Genomic DNA, 12,270 nt, shown 5'->3' with positions numbered 1-12,270 from the left:
AGATACGAATACTACATAAAAGTTTCCATTAGTCTAATGTTGATAAAAACAAACATTTTCATTTCTTACATAAATAGGTATAGAGCATAATTAGAAACAATGATGTTATTAATATTTTTATTCAACTTTTAAGGAAATAAAAGATGGGATGAAACATATTGTAATACAGGGTGAAGAATATCTTCTAGCAACAGGAAGCTTATTCTGTGTGCGAACCGAATGCTAAAACAGTAAGTCAAAGTGTTATGTTGTGCTTATGGTAGATTAACAGGGCAATAAAAGAGCAGGTGTTCTATTGTAATGAAATTTAAGAACAGAAAATAGCTTTAGGTTCGAATAAATCTTGCCAATAGCATCAAGGAGATTACTATATTTCTTTTCAATGTTTCTTAAAGCATTAGAATCCAAGCACAGCTACATGTACCTGGACTGTTAAAATGGACCACGGTTTTCTTCAAATGGTAATCCTTATTCAATATAACGAATCTATTGCCCTTATAAAAAAAACTGTAATATAGACTTCACAACATAACCAAAATCTCGAATTATCTGAGTTGCTGCTGTTCTTACAACATTTGTCTATTTCGGATTCAAAATACGAAAAACTATAAAAATAATTTACCTTCTAATCCAGTAAATCTTTGTCCAAAATGCTTTTCTATGAATACCGGAATTCAGGATTGGGCCATGAGAGTCAGGATATTTTCTTAAACGCTATTTACATATGTAAATAGCATAATACACTAAATTTTATGGGTTAAATGCAGAAACTACAAAAGCAAAATATAATCGAATAGACCTAAAATATATGGGACACAAATTGCAAAAATTGATTTTTTCCAATCCGAAAATGACAAATTAAAAGAAACCAAAGAAATATTAAGATATCTACGGTTAATTTATTTTTCATTACAAATTTTAGGTCTGTTCGTTTATAAAGTTTCGACAACTTACTGTGTTGAAATCATGCTAATATTTGTTTCAGAAAGTAATTTAAATTGAGTTTAAAATGTGTGCTCATGGTAATTTCAAACACTGTTAAAGAAATACGTCCACTAAATACTTAACGATAAGTGTGATGGCTTATAACGCTAAAAGCCCGGTTTCGATACCAGTGGTGGGCACAGCACAAACGACAGTTTTCGTAGTTTTGTGCTTAAATACAAAGAAATAAATAAATGAAAGGAAACGTAGATGATTATTTCATTTCACAAAATATGAAATTTGATAAACGTGGTTTGAAATTTCTCTACAATGAAATTTACTTTAGATTTTAATATCAAGACATTTTGTTTTGGATATTTTAGATATTAAGAACAATCAACGTGATATTCCAGTAATTTTTACTTCACAAATAAGCTAACTTGCACATTTAACTTGATTTTACAATAACTACCTAAAGTCATTAAAACAAGTATACATGTTAATAATTATTTATATGGTTTCGAGCCAGTAAAGAAAGAAAGAAAACTAGGTAATTTTCGTCCTATTAGATCACGGCCTGAGAATGACATCAATCATTTTTGTTGTAGCAGGTTACATGAAACCATTAAATCGAACGTTAAATCTTGTTAGTTGTTAGCACGTAGTGTCGAAAGATTTGTTATTATACTGTAACTGATAAAAACTTACTTCTGAATTCTTTAAATCAGAAACTTATGTAAACAAAAACTTCAGGGTTTTTCGAATGTTTGACACTTTTCGACAAAGTGAAAATTAAAAGAACGTTTTATGGCTAACTGGTATGTTTTTAGAAAAGACTGTAAATATTAGGTTAAAGAATCTCAGCTATATGTTTAGCTGATTGCTTGAAACTAAATCACATTAATAAAAAACGTGCTGAAAACTTGGTTTTAGATGGTTGCATTATTTTATGAGGAAAGTAAAGTGTGGACATAACCGAAGTTGAAAACAGGAAGTAAGTGTGATTGTCAAGTGCTTGTTTCGTCATACAAATCAATTTAAAGATAGAGAACAGTTTGGAGAACACTGAATTATTTTGCTTTAATAAATAAATACTTCCTATCCCACACTTTACTCGGTGCAAAGCAAACACGAACGTTAAGTTGTGACAAAAGCAATAATAAACATATGATGTGATCAAGGAAAAACTACGTAAAAGTATTAGACAACCACAACAACAAAAAACATAGAAATAATAGGTAAAAATTTAAAAAAATATTTGACAGTGAAGAATAAGCAAAATATTATAATATGTGTAACTGGCTTCAAATATCATGTTTAAGCACACTTTAGACATAAACGTCAAAAGAACTTGAAAGGAATATTGTCGAATGGTATTGTTGTGACACCAATTTTTTAGGGTTGTCTTTTTTCATGAAATCAATCGTTAAGATTGCAGTTGTATTTGGAAGCTTGAGAATCTTTGTAAACTTCAAATTCTTCTGTATTACCTTGTTAATAGTTCTTAAAGATATCTACAGCTTCGCTGTAATGATTTTTTGAAGGTCGCAGTGTTCTATTTGCAACCATAGTTTTCACTTTGGGAATGAAATCGTTACTTGGAGTTGATTTTTGTTATTGCTTTGGATTATGCTGCTATTCTGAAAACATTGTCTTACAAATTTTTCGGCTTCCACTTAAAGCACTGCTGATTTTACTTTCCGAGATAATATGTCTATTGGCTTTGATAGCTTAATATCTCGTGCTACAAATATTGCTTTTCTGAAATAATTTTAAACGCTACCATACCTACACTACATTTTTAAACAGTAAAGAATTGACCAGAAATCAGTTATGTGAAGTGTAAATATTTTACTTGTAGTTCTAAAGCTTGCATCCACGACGACAAATCATTGCAGTGGCATATACAAGCAATTCAAACAAAGTGTATTTAACCATTCGTAACTGATTTTATTTGGGATTTTAAAGCGAGATTTTCTTTTATAAATACACTTACATGCTGTTAATCTCATTTCTAGAAATCGTCAATTATTTATGTTTAGTTTTACTCCTTGCTCAAAATATGTTTGGCAGATCTTTCTCTAGTGTTCGTCAATAAATAGCAAAAAATACAAAGAAAATGTTCTTAGAAACCTTAATAAACATTTACAAAACTATAGATATTAGTAATACCTAAGACATCAGTGTTTATAAAATTTGGTAAGGTAAAAAAACATATCTTAAAAATATAAACATATATTGATACAAGCTACCATTCTCTCTTTCAGCATACATTGCTGGCCAAAATCTTAAGACCAATGAACATAAAGAAAAAATATGCATTTTGCGTTGTTAGACTCAACCACTTATTTGAGTAGAGCTTCGAAAGATGAAAATAAAAAAAGGGAAAATAAAAATCAAAATGAAAAACTTTTTTAGCATTTAATAAGGAAAATATAAACACTATAAAATTAGTCTAAATACTAGCTGGTCAAAAGTTAAAGACCATGCGAAAAAGAAGTCCTAAACAGGGTAGGAAATGCCCAACAAGAGGTCTCAGTAGTGAAATGCACGACCGTCATTGCGAATAACTTCAAACATTCGCTTTAACGTGGTCGATATAAGCGTTTGCAGAAGGCTGGCTGGAATGTTATTCCAAGTGGTGAAGATAGCTTCACAAAGATCATGCACTGTTTGGCATTGACGTCCATTTTTATAGACTTCCCTTGCCATCCACTCCTAAACATTTTCAATGGGGTTCAGTTCGACCAAACACGCTGGATGGTCCAAAAGAATTACGTTATTCGCCATCAAAAAGTCTTTTGTCTACGGGCATTGTGAATTGCAGCGTTGTCCTGCTAAAAGATCCAGTCATTTCCACACAAGCGAGGGCATTCAGTCAATAAGAATGCTCTCTCCAACATGCCAATGTAGCCAGCTGCTGTTTGACGCCCCTGTATAACCTGAAGCTCCATTGTTCCATGGAAGGAGAAAGCACCCCAGATCATAATGAAATATTTTTCACTGTATCGTGTAGAAAATGTCTCCGGTGGGATATCCTTATTGTGCCAGTAACGTTGGAAGTCATTTGGACCATCCAGGTTAATTTTTTCTTATCAGAGAACAAAACCTTTGCACACTTTTCTACGTCCCATGTTTAGTGCTTGCAGCAAAGTTTAACCGAACTGTTTTGTGGTATGGAAGGAGGCGTGGCATTTGAAAACGTTAACGGTTTTTAAAGTCTTTCCCTCGTAGATGCCGTCTTATTGTTTTTGAGCTACATTCTGCGTCCGTAAAGGCCTTGCCGGACAACTCGTCAAATCCTCCTGCTCAACGCTAGCGAAATTTTCTTGGGTCGACCACTGGAAATTCTCGTTCCGTATCCCTCAGGGTCTTTTAAGAAATTTACAACAGCAGTTTTACTATGCCCAATCTCACCAGTGATGGCACGTTGAGAGAGACCTTGCTTTTGCAGCTCGACAATTATGCCACGTTCAAACTCTGTCAATGTTTTAGCCTTTGCCATGTTTTTACCCAATGTAACGCAGGAAATGTCAGTGGGAGATGTTGACAACGCTAATGCATGAACTCAAATGACTAAATTTCGTTACGTGTTTACCGATTAACTCTTCGTTTCAGTATGGTCTTAAACTTTTGATCAGCTAGTATTTAGGCTAATTTCACAGTTTTCACATTTTCCCTATTAAATGTTAAAAGTTTTTTTTTTATTTTCCCTTTTCTTGTTTTCATCTTTCGAAGCTCTACGCAAATAAGTGGTTGAGTCCAACAACGCAAAATGCATATTTTGTCTTTATGTGCATTGGCCTTAAGATTTTGGCCAGCAGTGTTGTTCTATATCTCTACACGATTTAACCAATTATTACTTTCACTACGTGATTGTTACAATATTTATTTAGCTGTCATAAACAATTATCTATCTGAAATCACCAATGCTCTATATCTCTACACGATTTAACCAATTATTACTTTCGCTACGTGATTGTTACAATATTTATTTAGCTGTTATAAACAATTATCTGTCTGAAATCACCAATGCTTGCTATGTAGGTATCATAACTTATTTTCAGGAACTAAAATCTTCATATAAATTTTATAGGGTTCCATTTACGGCATATAATAGTAAACTATCTTCTCTTGGTGACTTTGAGGATAATCCTTTCGCAAGGAGCTCGTTAATATACAAAACTTCTCTACACATTTGCACACGTTAAATATTTGCACTATAACTTTGATACAATATGTGTAGTCTTTTAGTAAAGATCACAAGTATTCTGTATACAAAAAAAACAAAACAGATTCATAATGAAATATTTTAGTAGAGATTTGTTTGTGAAAAAAAGTGATTTCATGTTATGATTAAAAGATATTCTTCGTCCTGAGACATCAAGCAGTGTGGAAAAGTGGCTATAAAATGTTTTGAGAAAGAGCCAGAAAAAAGTACATTCAACATCTTTCCACAGATCATTTGTCTGTCTTCTCATCATTAAATGTTTTCATTATGCTAACAAATCTTTGTGTTTTTTTTAAAAAATCCATAACATATAAGTTCTCATTCAAGCTGTTTACTTCATTTTAACTTAGTTGAAAATGTAAGGGCACGGGTACTAACCATCTGTTTATGACAACATTAGGTAAAAAAAGGGTAATTGCTATAATAGCAAATATATCTTAAAGAAACACTTAGTATGGTTATATTTCATCAGATAGTGTTAAGCAATCCAATATGATTAGGTAAGGCATACTGTGTCAATTTTTAAAACCATGAAATTCGCTAAATACTACTTTCATAGCTGTAGGTGCGTGATAAGAGCGACAGTTAATCCCTTTCCATGAATGGTTAATAGCAGGGTGACAGTGACAGGCTGCCTTCTGTCAGGTTAATAGTTCAAATAGAGTCGTCGGCAGATAACCTTAAGGGTTTATTTGTTTCTTTGGTTTTTAATTTCACGCAAAGCTTCACGAGGGCTAACTGCGCTAGCCGTCCCTAATTTAGTAGTATAAAACCAGAAGGAAGGCAGTTAGTCATCACCATTCACCACCAACTCTTGGACTATTCTTTTACCAATAAATAATGGGATCGACCGTAACATTATAACGCCCCTACGACTGAAAGGGTGAGCATGTTTGAAGTGACAGGGATTCGAGCGCGCGACCCTCGGATTATGAGTCGAACGCCTTAACAACCTAACCGTGCTCTTCCATAAACGCAAGATAATGTCATTGCAAAAAGTGTGTGCATAGCTGTCAAAAATACATATGAGAAATTTCAAAGAAAAAGTAAAGAATAGCATGGAAGTTACAGGAATTTATCAAATTTTAGGCTTAGTACTTACAAATGATGATATTCTTTATTTTGGCATAAAAGGATGTGAGTCGTTGCATGTATTTAAAATATCAATGAACGTAATACCAACAATGTTTTGCGAAAAAGAATATTCAACATTCAAATCAATGTTAGAAATGCGAAACGAAAGTTTCTCGCTTAAACAGTAATGTAAATAAAAAATTCACAAAATCCACATACACGAATCGTGATAGATCCATTTAAAAGTGATGATAAAGTTCCTAAATTATGAATTGTGAAATTCAGTGGATTTTGTGTTATTAAAGATGCTACGTGAAACACAGTAGGCACTCAGGATCTTTGTTTAAGACGTATATTCTAGTGATTTTAAATCTGGGAATGAGCTTTATGTTGTAATAAATAGTGGGAATCTCAGCGACACAGATGGTTAACATGTTGATTCGAAAAAATTGAATGGTTTTTGTTTGGCTATTCATAAGTGTAGATTTCTTTGGAAGGATAATAGATGATGTTATTCGTTTTTGTACGACTCCAAGACAAATATCATTTATGATCCTTCGCGAATCATTCGTAAAATAAGACTGAGGTTGGAAATACAATATATATATATATGTATATGAATTACCAAATCTGGTTTGTAAGTATATGTTTATACACACTATTTGTAAACACATTTTACGTATACACGTAAAATACCTTAATTCAACACTAATATTTGAAACGTCAGAACATTCTGATACAAAAAAATTAATTTCGAGTTAATGATTGTGTAACTGCCAAACGTATTTTGATAATTCTTGAACATATGATGTAGCTCATTCATTCAGCATGCTTTTCAAAGATACTAGGCAACCAAAATTACAGAGATATGCTAGTTAGGAACAGTAGTAATGTGAGACCATATGTAATATGCCCAAGCTTCATGAGTTACACGAAGTTGGGAGAGGAAGTATATTATAGCCTGTTTGGAAGTATAGAAAAAAAACAATATGTGAAATAATCGTGTTGTTTGATAGTAAAGCTTTCAGACTATTTACAAATGCTACCAAGTATGACAAACGCCCTGCTATTAAGATTGTGAGAAAATAAAAGAAATTACCTCTACAAAAACCTCACTTTCATTTACGGCATGTGACTGCGCAACATGCTCTCTGTAACTTTGGAAGGTCAAGTGCACATCAAAGATACACTTTTCTCACTAGTGTCAGGTACCATTTTAGCTGGCTCTGGAATATTGATGACTGGTCATTGTCACGGATGTATACAGTTGCTTCACCCTTTGTCTCATAGCTGAAAGGTTTCATCACAGTTGTATTGTACCAACTGTAAAGAATTGTGAGAGTATTATGGTATATGTTGAATTTTACTTCCAATTTATTAAAACTTAAATAAACTTACTGATTATACCGTGCATATTTTATTTATATCATCAGTAATCGTATACACTAATATAAAATAATATAACTCATTGTAGTTGTAGAGGTGTTCAAAATTTGAACTCCTGTCTACATGTTAAACTGGTTTGGTGAGGTTTTGAATTTCTCGCAAAGCTACAGGAGAGCTATCTGCGCTAGCCATCCTTAATTTAGCAGTATAAGACTACAGGGAAGGCAGCTAGTCATCACCACCCACCGCCAATCTTGGGCTTCTCTTTTACCAACGAATAGTGTGATTGACCGCACGTTATAACGCCCTCACAGCTGAAAGGGCGATCATGTTTGGTGACGTTAAACTGAAAGTTTGAGAAAACTTAATATATGTTTCTCAATACACTTTCAAAAAATGTTTAAGAAATATCTCTTGCATACCCAAGTGACTGATGTGTTTTCAAGTTTATCTGTCCATTTATACTAACACCATAATTATATATTTGAAATATGTGTCTCGAAGCTTATAATGGCAATCTTCCTACGATAATGTATAAACTTCAATTTATCGTATAGATTTATTTGTATAAACTAAAGACAATGCTGTCTAAACGAGATATGTAAATAAATGCAACAAAGTCGCTTGAAGAAACGTTAAATGTGACTTATATTCACATCAACTATAGTTACCAAGAATTCAGTCTGTTCTTCTTGTTTCTACTTTCCATAAAAGACAGAATCAAACAGGAAATTCTAATTTCCGTTTTTCAAAATATGACTTCAAGTATAAGCAGGTACAAATTTCTTTCAACTCATCATTTGGTTTATCCGAAGGCATGTCATGCAATGACCAAAGAGCAGGTAATTCGAAGTTCACAAATCTTACACGAAATTCCATTAAGAATTTAAATATTGATATGTTTCCTTATCCGCTTGAAACTAAACTTGAATTACTACACTAACATATATAGAAAGATCGAGAAACACATGGAAGGATTGTATTAAACTGGGCAGTTGTCAAGTAGGCTGAAGTATGGTGGACGATAGACTTAAATGGTAGAGAATGACGAAATTCCATATATGAAAGAATGAAATACAGAATAAGAGGCAGAAATATATTTTCATTTGTTCTTTCACACTTTTTGACATCACGTATTGGAAGACAACTTCAGAGAAACAAATCACCAACTGAATGTCTGGTGCGCAACACAGTCGCTTCTATTTGTCCTATTCTTTGGTATGATATCAGAATTTTTACTTCATAATATCGTGGCTGACATCAATATATATATATATAAGGTTTTGAAGAACGTCTCAGAAATATGCATAAGTACTATAACGGAAACTATCAGTTTATAGTTTTGTACAGCCATTAACAAAGCGTACGAAACTTAAGTCGCTTTATTAAAATATGGTTATTCTGTGTGTGAGAAGTTAACAAGATTTCTGTACGTTCTTTCCACTTTTCTTGAAAAATCTTGTCTAAAACAGTTTCTAAATTATTCTCTATATAAACACTTCTTCGTGTGAGAGCAACAATTATCCGGACTTAGAAGGCTAAAAACCTCCCGCTAGTACAGCGGTAAGTCTCCGGATTTACAACGCTAAAATCAGGGGTTCTATTCTCCTTTGTGGCTTTGCTATACGAAAAGCACACACAAGGCTAAAATCTAAGATTCGATTCTTCGTGGCAGACAGATGGTAGATAGCCCAGTGTTTAGATTTCCTTTAAAAAACACCATCACCACCAACTCATTACTTGATTGTGGTATTTATAATTTAGTTAGGAAACTGAATCAAGATTATGTACCATGGAAATTATGTAATAACATTCTGTGCAACATTAGATCATTTTCTATAAACTAACTTTAGTATTCGTGATTGAATTTTTTTTTTTAATTTATGAAATTTCTGAGAAACACGTTTCGTTAAACTCGTTACCGAAACCAACCTTTGGTTTTAAAAAACACGAGTAATTTTGTTAAGAGTTTGACAGATACAAGAGTTTTCACTTTTTTTGACAGAAATCCATGTTATTGGTCTTTAAAATTGTCAAAGTTGATATTTTGTAGAACTAATAAGAAAATACAAGAAATTAATTGTTTCTCGCTTGGTACTGAGTGATTTAATAAACTGATTTTATAGGTAAGATATGGTACTGAGTGAGTTAATAAACTGTTTTTATAGAAAATTAGGTACTGGGTGATTTAACAAACTGATTTTATTGGTAAATTATGGTACTGAGTGATTTAACATTGATTTTATGAGTAAATTATTGTCTGAGCGATTTGACAAACTTATTTTAGAGGTAACTTTTGGTACTGAGCGATTTAATAAACCAATTGTAGAAGTACTTATTGTACTGAGCGCTCTAACAATATTACGCGTGAAATTAAAAAAGAAACATGGAACCGGACAATCAGTTATCTGTATTCTAATGATGAGAAGGAACTGTAATTTTTAAACAAACAAATTATAACAGTTTAATCTAAAGCATTACGCTTATTCGCTTGTGTCTTGTATTAACCGTATATTATACCCAAGCATTCGTGCTTTGTTAAGCCTCACGTCATTAAATTTTCCTAAATATTAAAATTTCGTATGCGAGACACTTTTTTATTACGTGATTAAAGGAAACTCGTATGGTCGGTACAGCAGTAAATAATGTGCCAATCTCAACGTAAAATATAATTTTGGATCTGGATTTTTGGACGTTTATCGTAGATAGGTGTTATTAAAGTAAAGTCGCTTTCTTTTAGTTATATGTAGGAGTAACATTTGTAATAGCATTCTAACATTATTTACGTTTATAATAAAACCCTAACATTATTCAAGTAAAATATACATTATTCACAGTTTTAAGTATTAGACTTTGCAAAAGTGTCTATTTTTAAAGCTGATTAGGCTTAGAAGTGACCTGAGAGTTTGATATATTTGAGTCAGTTCGATGTTCATAAGTCGCGAGTGTATTATTTACTGAAGATTCTCTGTCTACTTTTAATAATTTTGACTTTATAAGTGTATTCTTCTTCGGCTGATACATTAGTCATACTGGCTACATTTTGAGATCAAGTAATATTATATTTGATTATTATATCTAATAATAGAAACCAATATTCCAGTAGAATTAGTTGACATGCGACTCGTAATGTGAGGGTCGCAGGTTTGCATCCCCGTCGCGCCAAACATGCTTACCCTTTCAGCCGTGGGGGCATTATTATGTGAACTATTCGTTTGTAAAAGAGTAGCCCAAGAATTGGCGGTGGGTGGTGATGACTAGCTGTCTTCCTTCTAGTCTTACACAGCAAAATTGTGGACGGCTAGTGCAGATAGCCCTCGAGTAGCTTTGCGCGAAATTCAAAACCAAACCAAACCAAACCAATTAGTTGAGTTCAAGTTATATCACTACTAGAAGTAACAACATTAGAATTACCAGGAGGAAGTGCTTGTGATAGAAACGTATTAAACATTGAGTTACATGGATTTAATAAATAAATTGCCTTTACTATTACTAACCAACATGATGTGTATGTTGTACAAAACCCACTTTTTGGTCTTTTTTTCTTTGAGGAAGGACCTAAGTATAACTACATCAAAACAGAATCACCATGAATTCTTGTTGAATAAACAAGCACGCGGATGAATACCATAATATATCTACGGTCCTCTTTTAATATTGAAGAGATAATCTTGGTCAGAGTGTAACCTAGAGTTCTAAATATACTTTGTTACAGTGGACAGTTCGAACAAATTACTAACAAGAGCCCTCTTTGCCACAAGAAGATTTCCATGTGCAATCATGTCATTTATTTTGATTATATTATCAGTACACAGGTCTTCTATTACTGGTATGATTACAACAAAGAACACACTAAATAAAATGCTCATTGTTCTTCTAATTAATGTAATATCTCAAATTAACAATTAAACGGCCCGGCATGGCCAGGTGGTTAAGGCGCTCTACTCGTAATCCGTGGATTCGAATTCCTATTAAACCAAACGTGCCTGCCCTTTCAGCTGGTAGGGTGGTAAAAGAGTAGCATAAGAGTTGGCGATGATTGGTGATGACTAGCTGCCTTTCCTCTAGTCTTACACTAGTAAATTAGGGATGGCTAGCGCAGATAACCCTCGTGTAGTTTTGCGCGAAATTGGAAAATAAACGAGACTTAAACAGAAACCATAATTGTTATTACTATTATACTCGTTATGAAATCATGCCAAATTATTAACGTGTCTTTTTGTGATACGTTTGATTAATGAATGCATTAGAAAGGAAGAAATATTCTCTCTTAAGAAATTAGGTTTTTGTTGTCTAAGGTTTGTTTAAAACATTGAAATTCCTACTTAAAAACTAAAGAGGTCAATGATTATTCTCAAACAATATCTTTATTTTTTAGATTTCGAGACATACCAAGAATCAGACACCCAGCAAGTGACGAGGGAACAGCGTTTAAAGATACAATGGATATGGTAAATTCTGTTTCTTTTACGAAGGATGCTTATATTCCTATTAATTATAACATAAAGGTATTCAGTGACTCTTACAGTTTGGAATTACCTCAATTAGTACGGTGGTAAGTCTAACATTGTTCTGAATATCGAAAAATCAAGATGGTATAATTGAAGAGTTAGAATGTGTAAAGATTTGTCATCGATTACTTTAAATCAATATGT

Source organism: Tachypleus tridentatus, chromosome 1, assembly GCF_004210375.1.
Source record: "Tachypleus tridentatus isolate NWPU-2018 chromosome 1, ASM421037v1, whole genome shotgun sequence".
Taxonomy (NCBI): Eukaryota; Metazoa; Arthropoda; class Merostomata; order Xiphosura; family Limulidae; genus Tachypleus; species Tachypleus tridentatus.
Note: the sequence above shows the minus strand (reverse complement) of the source record.